The following is a 12,702-nucleotide window of genomic DNA, read 5'->3' as shown; positions in this document are numbered from 1 at the left end:
ACATACAAAAATACTAGATATTTTATAAATACTAGATATAAATACTATTTATCTAGAAAGACATAAAAGGAAATACATACTGTGACCAAGTGGGACGTATGTTAGAAATGGAAGTTTAGTTTTACATAACAAGCAATCAAATAGTCAACAAACTTGAAGAGGAAGAGAACTTCCTTCACTTGAGAATGGTTTTTTAATATAAAATGTACAGATCACTTAATAATGCTGAAAGACTGAAAGCTTTAACCCTTTGATTAGGCTCAAGAAAACAAAGCTGTCCTTACCACAATTCCACAATGTACTGGAGGTTCTAGCCAAAATAAATAGAAAAATAAAATTTTAAAAAAGAAGTTACCCAAAAAGAAGAAAAACTATTTTTATTTTAAGATGATTTGATGTTGTATACAGAAAATAAAAAGTAATCTAAAAAGTAAATGTTAGAGTTAATAATGCATTTAGGGAAAGTATTATACAAGTTAATATGCAAAAATCAATTGCATTTATACAAACATGAAATAGACAATTCAAGGATGTAATCAAGAAAACAATTATATTTACAATAGCAACAAAAAGAATAAAATCCACAGCAGTCAAGAAATACAAGACTTCCTACAGAAAGGGACAAAAGCGTCATAGAAAGAAATCAAAGAACATCTAAATAAGTGGAAAGATATCTTGTATTCACATATTAGAATACTAAATATTGTTAAGAATTGGAAGGTAAGACTCTTGTCTGATCACTCGGAGCTAGAGTGATCTACAGTTTTAATGCAATCTCTATCAAAATTATAGATGTATACTTGTAGAAATTGATGATCTGATCCTAAAATATGCATGGAATTGAAAAGGATCCATAATATCCAAATAATTTTGAAAAAGAACATATTTGGAGGGCTCACACTTACTGATTTCTAAACTTACTATAAAGTTTTAGTGCTAAGACTGCTATGTGGTGCTAATACATATACATGAATTGGAATGAAGAGTTCAGAAATAAAGTCATATATCTTTAGCAACTGATTTTTGACAAAGGTGTGAGACAATTAAATGTGCAAATAATAGTCTTTTCAACAAATGGTGATAAGACAATTAGACATTAGATGGAAACAATTAAGTTAGACTAATACCACAAGCCATGTACACTAACAAACTCAAAATGGATCCTAGATCTAAATGTTTAAGAGCTAAAACTGTAAACACCTTACAAGAAAACATAGGGTAAGTCTTTTCTTTCTTTACCTTGGAAAAGGTAATGGAAAAGGTAATTTTTTTCTTAGATATGGTACCTGAAGAACAAGCAAAGAAAAAAATAGATAAATTGTACCTAATTAAAATTTATGTTTGTGCTTCAATCAACTATATGAAAAAAGTAAAAAATCAACCCCCTAAAATGAAGGAATTATTTATAAATCATGTATTTAGCAAAGTTCTAATATCTAGAATACATAAATAATTCTTTTAACTCAGCAATAAGGAGAAAAGTTGCCAGATTAACAAACAGGCCATTAATTTGAATTGACAATTCTCCAAAGAAGATATACATATAGCCCATGTGTGCATGCATGCTAAGTCGCTTCAGTTGTGTCCAACTCTTTGCAGCCCAGTGTAATGTAGACTGCCAGGCTCCTAAGTCCATGGGATTGTACAAGCAAATACATTCAACATCATTAGTCACTAGGGAAATGACAATCAAAATCACAATGAGATCCTACTTCATACCCACTGGAATACTTTAATCAGAAATACAGACAACGGCATATGTTGACAAATACATGAAGAAATTGGAACTCTTATACATTGCTGATAAAAATGTAACATGATGTAGTCACATTATAAAACATTTTGACATTTCCTCAAAGAACTATATGTATAGCTATTGCATGACAGAAATTCTACTCCTAGGTGTCTATCCAAGAGAATCAAAGACATATATTTATGATAAACTTATAAATGATAAAACTTGTAAAAACTTGTAAATTAATATTCTAACACCATTATTTTTAACAGCCAAAACATGAAAAGAGCTCATATCCATCAACTGATGAATGGAAAAAAAAATATGTATTCCACATAATGAAATATTATTCAACCATAAAAAAGAAATGAAGTATTGATACATGCTATAATATGGAGTGAACCTCAAAACCACTATGCCAAGTGAACGAAGCCAGAAAGAAAAGTTCCCCAAAAGTTTGTGCTATTTTATTTATTTAAAATAATCCAAAATAGATAAACCCACCACAGAGATGGAAAGTATATTATTAACTGCCAAGGAAAAGGATAGGGAGGATTAAATAGTGTCTCCTAATGGGTAAAAGATTTGTTTTTAAAGGTAGTGAAAGTGTTCTGAAATTAATGATGATGATGACTGCACCATCTTGTATAAAACCACTGAATTGTAAACTTGAAGGTGATTAAACTAACTTGTGCAATATAAAATATGTAGTTTTAAAAGCTCTAATACTGTTGAGATATAAAACTCATCATTTCAAAACTTTCCAAAAGAAATCTCCAGGTCAAGATGGTTTCATAATAATTCTTATAAATTCTTTATATATATATACAATACGAATTCTACACATCTCTTCCAGAAAATAGGAGAGGGAGCACTTTCCAATACTTTTCATGAAACTCATACTAACTTGATAACCAAACCAAACACAGACTGTACCATAAAAGCAAACTACAAGGCAGTAACTCTATGAATATAGACATAAATATTCTTAATAAAAGTCCAGTGAATAATATTTAGAAATATGTAAAAAGGATCTTACACCATGGCCAAGTGGAATTTTTTCCAGGGATATAAGGATGGCTTAGAATTTCAAAATAAATCACTGGAGTCCAGCCTAATTGACCAAAGATGAAAAATCACATATTCATATCAGTCAATGCAGGAAAAAAAAGTCTTAACAAAAAATTGACACCTGTTAATGATTAACACTCAGAAAAATTAAAAATATAAGAGAATATCTTCAACTTCATAAAGAACACCTACAAAAAAAGCTTACAATTAACATTCTTCTTAATGGTGAAAAACTGAATGTTTTTGCCCTAAGATCACAAACACGGTAAGGATGTCTGCTTTCTTCACTCCTATCCAAAACAAGACTAGATGTTCAAGCTGATGCAAAAATTAAAGAAAAGGAAATAAAAGTCATATAGATCAAAAAGAAAGAAATAAAATGATTTCAATTTTCAGATGACAGAATTTTATGTGTAGGAAATCCCAAGGAATCTACACACACACACACACACACACACACACACACACACATATACAAAGCTGTTTGAAATAATAATGATTTCAGTGAAGTCTCAGAATATAAGATAAACTCAAAAAATTCAACTGTATTTTTTCTTTGACGGCTTTTTCAGAAATTCTCCACGTTTGTTAATTTCTTTATTGTGTTTTGTTGAAAAAAAATGCATTTGAGAATAAATTTCATTTTATTTACTTTAGATGTGATTAAGTGGCCATACTATACTTAACATTGAATATATATATCATATCAATTAAGGAGTTTAGCCATTGCCAACTGAAATATTAGCTTTCTCCAATCGATTTTCTTTCTGTGGGATTCCAATTAGCTAAGTATTCTATCTTCTCACTGTTTTTTCCTTTATGTCTTGAATTCTGTGTTATTTTCTATCTCCTCTACTGTTTTGTCTATATTCTCAAGAATTTTTTATTGCAGTTCATTAATTCTCCATCGTCCTCCATTATATCTCTATCCATGTCTAAACTATGATATAATTTATCTTATATTATTAGTGTTTTCATTTCTAGAATGTTTGTTTCTTTCCTATGTACCACATCAATCTTGGTAGACTCTTCCTTCATCTTCCTTTCTATCTAAACTTCTTAGCATTTTATAAACACACTTGCTCTTCTGTATCCAGATTCTAATTTACAGATCTGTTTATGAATTTGCTTTTATTTTGTTTTGTTGCTTAATTTTTACACATTTTGCCTTTGCCTCCTCATGGGTTTTATTTTCATTCTTTAGCGACGTTCTTTTTATCTGTAGGAATTCTCTGAAGCCTGGGTTTGTGTTCTTCCAGACAGAATTTGGTTTGTTTTGGTAAGTCACATGGGGAACAACCAACCTTGACTTCTTTAAACATGTATATTTAAGCTTAGGTTTTGTTTCTCCAGGTCACAAGCCTAGAATAAAAACTTGTAAATAGTAATTCTTGAAGGATATTTTTCCCATTCTATGAGTAGTAATTAGAAAAAAAAAAAGACTTGCATACATCCTTCAACAGAAAAGAAAATGTCTTTTTTTCCTATTTTTCTTTATGAGGATGTCATTATTTCTAAGTCTTAGATTAATTCTCAGTGTCTGTTTTTATTCCTGTCCTCTGTTAGCTCAACCTTTCATTTATTTTTCCGGTATAAACGGTCCATTGAAACCCATATTATAAACCATCATGGCAAGTGCTATATTCTGCTGGTCTGCACTCTTATTTAATGCCTAATTTTTAAGAAATTCCCTTATTTTTTTTCCTCCAGTCAGCCATGCAGTATTTATCCAATGAACATAGGTCTATACTAGGAAAAATTTCTATGATCTACAATTTACCATACTGCTCGAATTCCTATTTTTTAAGGATTCCCTTACTTTGAACTGGAGAGTTTAAAGTGAGATTAAGAGTAGAAACAGGAGAACTTGCTAGGATATACTGTGCAATGGTCATGGTATAAAATTGTAACTTCAACTGCTATGGACTTGATAAGAATGGATAGTAGTGGGCGGATTTGAGAAATACTAAAGAAGTAATATCAACATTACTAGAGGTGAATTGGGTGAGAAAGTTGGGGAGAGGTATTCGGGATAATGCCTGTGTTCAAGACACTATCCCACTCGTGAAACTAGATAGATGATGGTGCTGATCACTGAAAGAGGAACCAGGTTAATAGTAAAGGTTAAGACTAAAGACCAGAGGATCAGCATTTAACCAAATTTGATGCCTCTGAGACTTCCAAGTAGCATATGCAGACTGGGAATTTGAACTAGAGGTCAGCCTCTGAACTAGAGATATGACTCATATGATATTCTCATTTGGTTTTTCTTGGGGATGGTCTTGATCACTGCCTCTGGTACAATGTCACAAACCTCCATCCATAGTTCTTCAGGCACTATGGCTATCATATCTAATCCCTTGAAGCTATATGTCACTTCCACTGTATAATGATAGTAAGGGATTTGATTTAGGTCATACCTGAATGGTTTAGTGGTTTTCCCTACTTTCTTCAATTTAACTCTGAATTTGGCATTGACCTAAGCCACAATCAGCTCCCAGTCTTGTTTTTGCTGACTGTATAGAGCTTCTCCATCTTTGGCTGCAAAGAATAAAATCAACGTGATTTCGGTATTGACCATCTGGTGATATCCATGTGTAGACTCTTCTCTTGTGTTGTTGGAAGAGGGTGCTTGCAATGACCAGTTTGTTCTCTTGGCAAAACTCTGTTAGTTTTGTTTTGTATTCCATGGTCAAATTTGCCTGTTATTCCAGGTACCTCTTGACTTCCTACTTTCACATTCCAGTCCCCTATGATGAAAAGGACATCTTTTTTGTGTGTTAGTTCTAGAAGGTCTTGTAGGTTTTCATAGAACCATTCAACTTCAGCTTCTTCAGCATTACTGGTCAAGGCATAGACTTGGATTACTGTGATATTGAATGGTTTGCCCTGGAAATGAACAGAGATCATTTTGTCATTTTTTGAGATTGCATCCAAGTAATGTATTTCAGACTCTTTTGTTGACTATGATTGCTACTCCATTTCTTCTAAGGGATTCTTGCCCACAGTGGTAGATATAATTGTCACCTGAGTTAAATTCACCCATTCCAGTCCATTTTAGTGCACTGACACCTAAAATGTTGATGTTCATTCACTCTTGCCATCTCCTGTTTGACCACTTCCAATTTACCTTGATTCATGGACCTGACATTCCAGCATCCTATGCAATATTGCTCCTTACAGCATCGGACTTTACTTCTATCACCAGTCACATTCACAACTGGGTGTTTTTACTTTGGCTCAGTCTCCTCATTCTTTCTGGAGTTATTTGTCCACTGATCTCCATCTGATAGAGTGCCTGAAGCACTATTGACGGAGGTTTGTGACATTGTACCAGAGGCAGTGATCAAGACCATCCCCAAGAAAAAGAAATGCTAAAAGTCAGAATGGTTGTCTGAGGAGGCCTTACAAATAACTGAGAAAAGAAGAGAAGCTAAAGGCAAAGGAGAAAAGGAAAGATGTACACATTTGAATGCAGAGTTCAAAAGAATAGCAAGGAGAGATAAGAAAGCCTTCCTCACTGATCAATGCAAAGAAATAGAGGAAAGCAATAGAATGGGAAAGACTAGAGATCTTTCCAATAAAATTAGAGATACCAAGGGAACATTCCATGAAAAGATGGACACAATAAAGGACAGAAATGGTATGGACCTAAGAGATGAAAAAGATATTAAGAAGAGGTGGCAAGAATACACAGAAGAACTACACACAAAAAAAGATCTTCATGACCCAGATAATCACGATAGTGTGATCACTCACCTAGAGCCAGACATCCTGGAATATGAAGTCAAGTGGGCCTTAAGAACCATCACTATGAACAAAGCTAGTGGAGGTGATGGAATTCTAGTTGAGCTATTTCAAATCCTAAAAGATGATGCTGTGAAAGTGCTGCACTCAATATGCCAGCCACTTTGGAAAACTCAGCAATGGCCACAGGATGGGAAATGGTCAGTTTACTTTAGAATGCCAAAGAAAGGCAATGCCAAAGAATGTTCAAACTACCACATAATTGCATTTATCTCACATGCTAGCAAAGTAATGCTCAAAATCTTCCAAGTCAGGCTTCAACAGTATGTGAACTGTGAACTTCCAGATGTTCAAACTGGATTTAGAAAAGGCAGAGGAAGCAGAGATCAAAATGCCAACATACGTTGGATCATAGAAAAAGCAAGAGAGTTCCAGAAAAACATCTATTTCTGCTTTATTAACTACAGCAAAGGCTTCGACTGTGTGGATCACAAAAAACTGTGGAAAATTCTGAAAGAGATGGGAATACCAGACCACCTGACCTGCCTCCTGAGAAATCTGTATGCAGGTCAGGAAGCAACAGCTAGAACTGGACATGGAACAACAGTCTGGTTCCAAATTGGAAAAGGAGTACATCTAAGCTGTATATTGTCACTCTGCTTATTTAACTTATATGCAGAATACCTCATGTGAAATGCCCAGCTGAATGAAACACAAGCTGGAATCAAGATTGCTGGGAGAAATATCAATAACCTCAGATATGCAAATGACACCACCCTTATGACAGAAAGCAAAGAAGAGCTAAGAAGCCTCTTGATGAAAGTGAAAGAGGAGAGTGAAAAAGCTGGCTTAAACCTCAGTATTCAGAAAACTAAGATCATAATAGCATACAGTCCCATCACTTCATGGTAAATAGATGGGGAAACAATGGAAACAGTGAGAGACTTTATTGTTTTGGGCTCCAAAATCACTGCAGATGGTGACTGCAGCCATGAAATTAAAAGATGCTTGCTCCTTGGAAGAAAAGCTATGACCAATTTAGACAGCATGTTAAAAAGCAGAGATATTACTTTCCAAACAAAGGTCCATCTAGTCAAAGCTATGGTTTTTCCAGTATTCATGTATGAGTGTGAGAGTTGGACTGTAAAGAAAGCTGAGAGCCCAAAAACTGACACTTTTGAACTGTGGTGCTGGAGAAGACTCTTGAGAGTCTCTTGGACTGCAGGGAGATCCAACCAGTCCATCCCAAAGGAAATCAGTCCTGAATATTCATTGGAAGGACGGATGCTGAAGCTGAAACTCCAATACCTTGGCCACCTGATGCAAAGAACTGACTCATTTGAAAAGACCCTGATTCTGGGGAAAGATTGAAGGCAGGAGAAGGGGACAACAGAGGGTGAGATGGTTGGATGGCTTCACCGACTCGATAGAGATGAATTTGAGCAAGCTCTCGGAGTTGGTGATAGACAGGGAAGTCTGGCGTGCTGCACTCCATGGGGTCGCAAAGATCAGACACAACTGAGCGATTGAACTGAACTGATATTCTCATATAGGTGAGATTGAAAGCAAGGGTGAATAAGGTTGCCCAGGAAGAAGACATGGAATAGAAGAAAATCAGGCTCAAAATCAGATTCTTCTGGTCTGCACTCTTATTTAATGCCTAGTCTCTAAGATATTCATTTATTTATTTCAAAATCAAGTCTTGAGGACATTTAATCTCTAACGACCAGGCAGAGGAGGGTGAGCTAGCAGAGACAGAGAAGCACAGTCAATAAGTTGGAAAAGAGACCAGGGGAAAAGATCACTGCCTTCTACTCCTTTCCTTCTTATGCAGAGTCAGCCTCATTAACCTTCTCACCGTGGCTTTGCTCTTCCTGTCGTCTATGCCTTCGTGCAGGCTATTCCTTCTGCCTTGAATGTCATCCATTGCCTTTTCCCTTTCCACCATTCACTACTGTTCCCCATGAAATCCTATACCTTTAGGGTTCAACTCAAATGTCACCATTTACATGTGGTCCATCTTAAAATTTGTCCTAACCCCTTTCCATGCAGGTATGGTTCATTGTCCTTTGCTGTGTCTTCATTTTGTGTATTGTGTAGTATCTCAGTTATCCTTTGGCCATCTGAGTACAACGGATCTTCCTTCATTTCAGGTCCAATGTCTTTTTATATGCTGCTGTTTCCACAGTGCATTTGATTCACAGTGGAATTTTTTTTTTTTTTGATGTGCTAGTCACTCAGTCATGTCTGACATTTTGCAGTGCCATGGACTGTAGCCCACCAGGCTCTTCTGTCCATGAAATTCACCAGGTAAAGAATACTGGAGCCATTTCCTTCTCCAGGGGATCTTCCCCACCCAGGGATTGAACCTGGGTTGCCTGCATTGCAGGCAGGTTCTTTACCATCTGAGCCACCAGGGAAGTCCCACTTTTTGGATATAAAAACTTAAAATAGGTGTCCAACAGTGTACAGGCAGTGTTCGAACAGAAAGAAATCAACCTGTCAGCTAGCATTAAAAAGATCCAAGGTGCATGGATGGACCTAGAGATGACCATACTAAGTGAAGTAAATCAGATAGAGAAAGATGACTACCATGTGGTATCACTTATATGTGGAATCTAAAAAAATAAAATAAATGATACAAATGAACTTATTCACAAAACAGGAATAAACTCACAGACATAGAAAACAAACTTATAGTTACCAAAGGAGATGAGAGGGATAAACTTGAAGCATAGGATTAACATACACATATTACTATATATAAAATAGATAAACAACAAAGACCCACTGTACAGCACAGGGACCTATACTCAATATCTTCTACAATATTTCTTCTGCTTTATGTTTGGTGTTTTGCCCAGGAGGCATGTGGTATCTTAGCTCCCTGACCAAGATCAAACCTGCACTGCCTATGATAGAAGGTGAAATCTTGACCACTTGACCACTAGGGAAGTCCCTCAGTATCATGTAATAATGTATCCTGGAAAGGAATCTGAAAAAAAGTGTGTGTGTGTGTATATATACATATATATATGTAAACTGAATCACTTTGCTGTACACTTGAAATTAACACATTATAAATTAACTATACCTCAATTAAAAGCAATAATAATAAAATACCCAAAGTCTTTATACTTTAAAAAAACTAAAGCTATTTGGGGCTGTTCATAAGTATCTACCTGGTATCAGTAAATATATGCACATACAGCATGCTTCTGTTCCTTTCCACCCTTTACTCTTAATGCTACTGCCTTCATTGATGTCTTCTCTTCCTATTCCCATGAAAGACTTACCTCTATGTTTCACTCAATCATATTTTGCCAAAATGAAATATAAAGGGTGGACACTGTCGTCAGTATGGTGAACACACCATGCCATGTTTAATTTAATTCCTCAGCTTTCTGAAGAATGCACTGCGGATAATGACACTGAACAAACTGCATGACTTTAAGCAAACTAAGCAAATACACGGCATGAGGATTAATGAATCAACATCAGGGTGAGTGCCCTTCCCAAGGTGGCCAGAGAAGTGAAGGGAGCTTGAAACACAACTGGTGCTGTCTTGAAGCAGAGAGTCTGGGGAAGGAATCAGTTGGAGAGGAATTTCCAGGAGGTTACAAGGTGACATGTGGATGGAGGAGGTAGGGAGTAAGGTGAGCGTCAGAAGAGGTTGGATATGAAGACCCTCTGCTGGGAGTGCTGTGGTTCCTTGCCATGCTCTCAGGGATGCTCCATATATGGGGGCTATCTCTGGATCAGATTACTCTGACAAAGGGGGCTGAGGGGCTGTTTAAAGACTGTTTGGGTTTTCTTCCCAGTGCTAATGCGTATTATGACTGAAATGGACTGACAGTGGCTTGTGCAGCTGCTGACATCAGTCCATAAAAATTGGGACAATGTCTGCAATCTGAAGCAATTCTTTGGGGTCCAGGGGACAACGTCACATTGAGTTTGATTGGGCCTTGGTTGAGAGAACTGTAGCCTTGCGTGAAATTGTGACAGATGGCCATATATCAGCACCCAATAGCCATATCACACAGTCTAGGATTCTAGGCTTAACAGTCTACTTTGTCTTTTAACTTGCCCACAAATTTTCTTTTACTCCCATTTCCCATTACTTTCCTACACAACCCGTGCATTCCTGGCAATCATAACTACATATGGTTCTACAGACTTGCACGGACCTTCCAATTTTCACTGCTCTGTTGTGTCTTTTTTCCACCTGGAATGCTCATCTCTATGCTGATCTTATAAACAAGTGGTCTCCAGCCTGCAGGATCTAATGCCTGCGGATCTGATGTGGAGTGGATGTAATCATAGAAATAAAGTGCACAATAGATGTGATGTGCCTGCCAGGGTGGACCACACTCCTCTCCAGTCCACGGAAAAATTTCTTCTGTGAAATTGGACCCTGGTGCCAAAATTGATGGGGACCACTGTAATATAAACACAGACTCTTCTAGGATTCCTTTCCTAGTTAAACCACCCTCTTCTTACCATGCATGCATGCATGTGTCTGTCTGTTAATATCTACCTACTAACTTGAACCTTCATGCCTGGTAACTCATGGAAGAGCAGAGATAGCACAAACATTGAACCTAAGCAAACAGAGTATTAGAACCTGGCTCTATCACTGTCTCTGAGATTTGGAGAAATTTACTTATTCTCTCTAAGCCTCAGTAGCCTCATCTGTTATATTAATACCATAGGGTTTTGGGGGACAGCCTTTAAAAGAATGATAAAGCCATAGAATATGATAAAAACTGGTTAGAAACACATAGGTCTAAGATGGTGGAAGATTTGACTTCCAATGGACCTTGAGTCTCATTATATGCTCATTGTAATACATTAGCAAAAGCTAAATGGCACACCCATCAGCACAATCACACACACACACACACACACCAGGGCCATCAGAGTTCTGAGGCTAACCATCAAAGACCAAAAAGTGGATGGTGGCCCAGTTCCAGGAAATCTCCACCCCTTCCCCAAATAGTTGGAATAATCCTCCCACTCATTAGCCTATGAAATTACCCAACCATAAAAACTCACCACACCATATTTCCAGGCCACCTTCATCTTCTGAGATGGCCCACCCTCTGTCTGTGGAGTGTGTTTCTCTCTTATAATAAACCCACTTCTTGCTGATCACTTTGTCTCTCACTGAATTCTTTCTGCAGTGAGACATCAAGAACCTGAGCTTCATTAAGTCCTGAGATCAGGTATGGGATGTCAGTTAAGAGACCATGGGTTCCAGTTCTGATCTGGGTTTGGGCTGGGTTTGAGTTCCAGGGTGAGTTTGTGTCAATCTGAGCTGCACGATTTCAACCTGAGTTGCAGGGTTCCACCTATGTATAATATATGTCTATTCAAGTCCCCATCCTCTGGTCCCCTGTGTAGGATTTTTCTGTATATTGCCCTAAAGGTGTTTCCCTCCCTCACTATTCAGTAAGTTCCGGAAGTAAGGCCTTGGCTTGTGTGTCTTTTCCTTTCTCCCTCCACAGAGAACTTCTCACTCAACAAACCAGTGATGAATGAAAGGAGAATGAAATTTTCTCCATCACATGAATAGGAGACAATTCCATTACTATTTCAAGTCTGTCTGAACTGCTTCCTGAAGAGTGAAATTGTGGTATTTTAAATCAAAACAAAAGCAAACACAAAACAAAGCCCAATGACCCTGCTGAGTTATTTTTGCTATGTTAGCCCCAGTGGCCAAGATGATTCTACCATATCCTTGAGGGCAAAGCTGTACTTTGTCAAGGTCATGGGGAAATCTAGACAGTATGTTTAAACTAACTGAAAACAGAGGAGAGCCTTGATCTCCACCAAGACTCATGCAAAGATCAACTTTTGGATTATCCTGTATTAAAAATTATTTCCTCCTTCTGTACCCTGATTTTAACCCATCGTCCAAGAGCTGGGAAAGTCAGCTCCCCTCTCTGTACCGTGATCCCCTCTTTTGTAAGAGCAGCTTGGAGGAGAGAAGCCACGGTGGTTGGGGAAGCTGGGAGGAAAGGCAGGACTGGCTTATCTCTGTATTTGTTGCTGTTGTTGTTTAGTCGCTAAATTGTGTCTGACTCTTTCGTGACCCCACGGATTATAGCCCGCCAGGCTCCTCTGTCCATAGAATTTCCCAGGCGAGA

This window comes from Bos grunniens, chromosome 21 (genome assembly GCF_055505025.1).
Source record: "Bos grunniens cultivar Pamir isolate PY7600 chromosome 21, Bosgru_T2T1.0, whole genome shotgun sequence".
Taxonomy (NCBI): Eukaryota; Metazoa; Chordata; class Mammalia; order Artiodactyla; family Bovidae; genus Bos; species Bos grunniens.
This window is presented reverse-complemented; position numbering follows the sequence as displayed.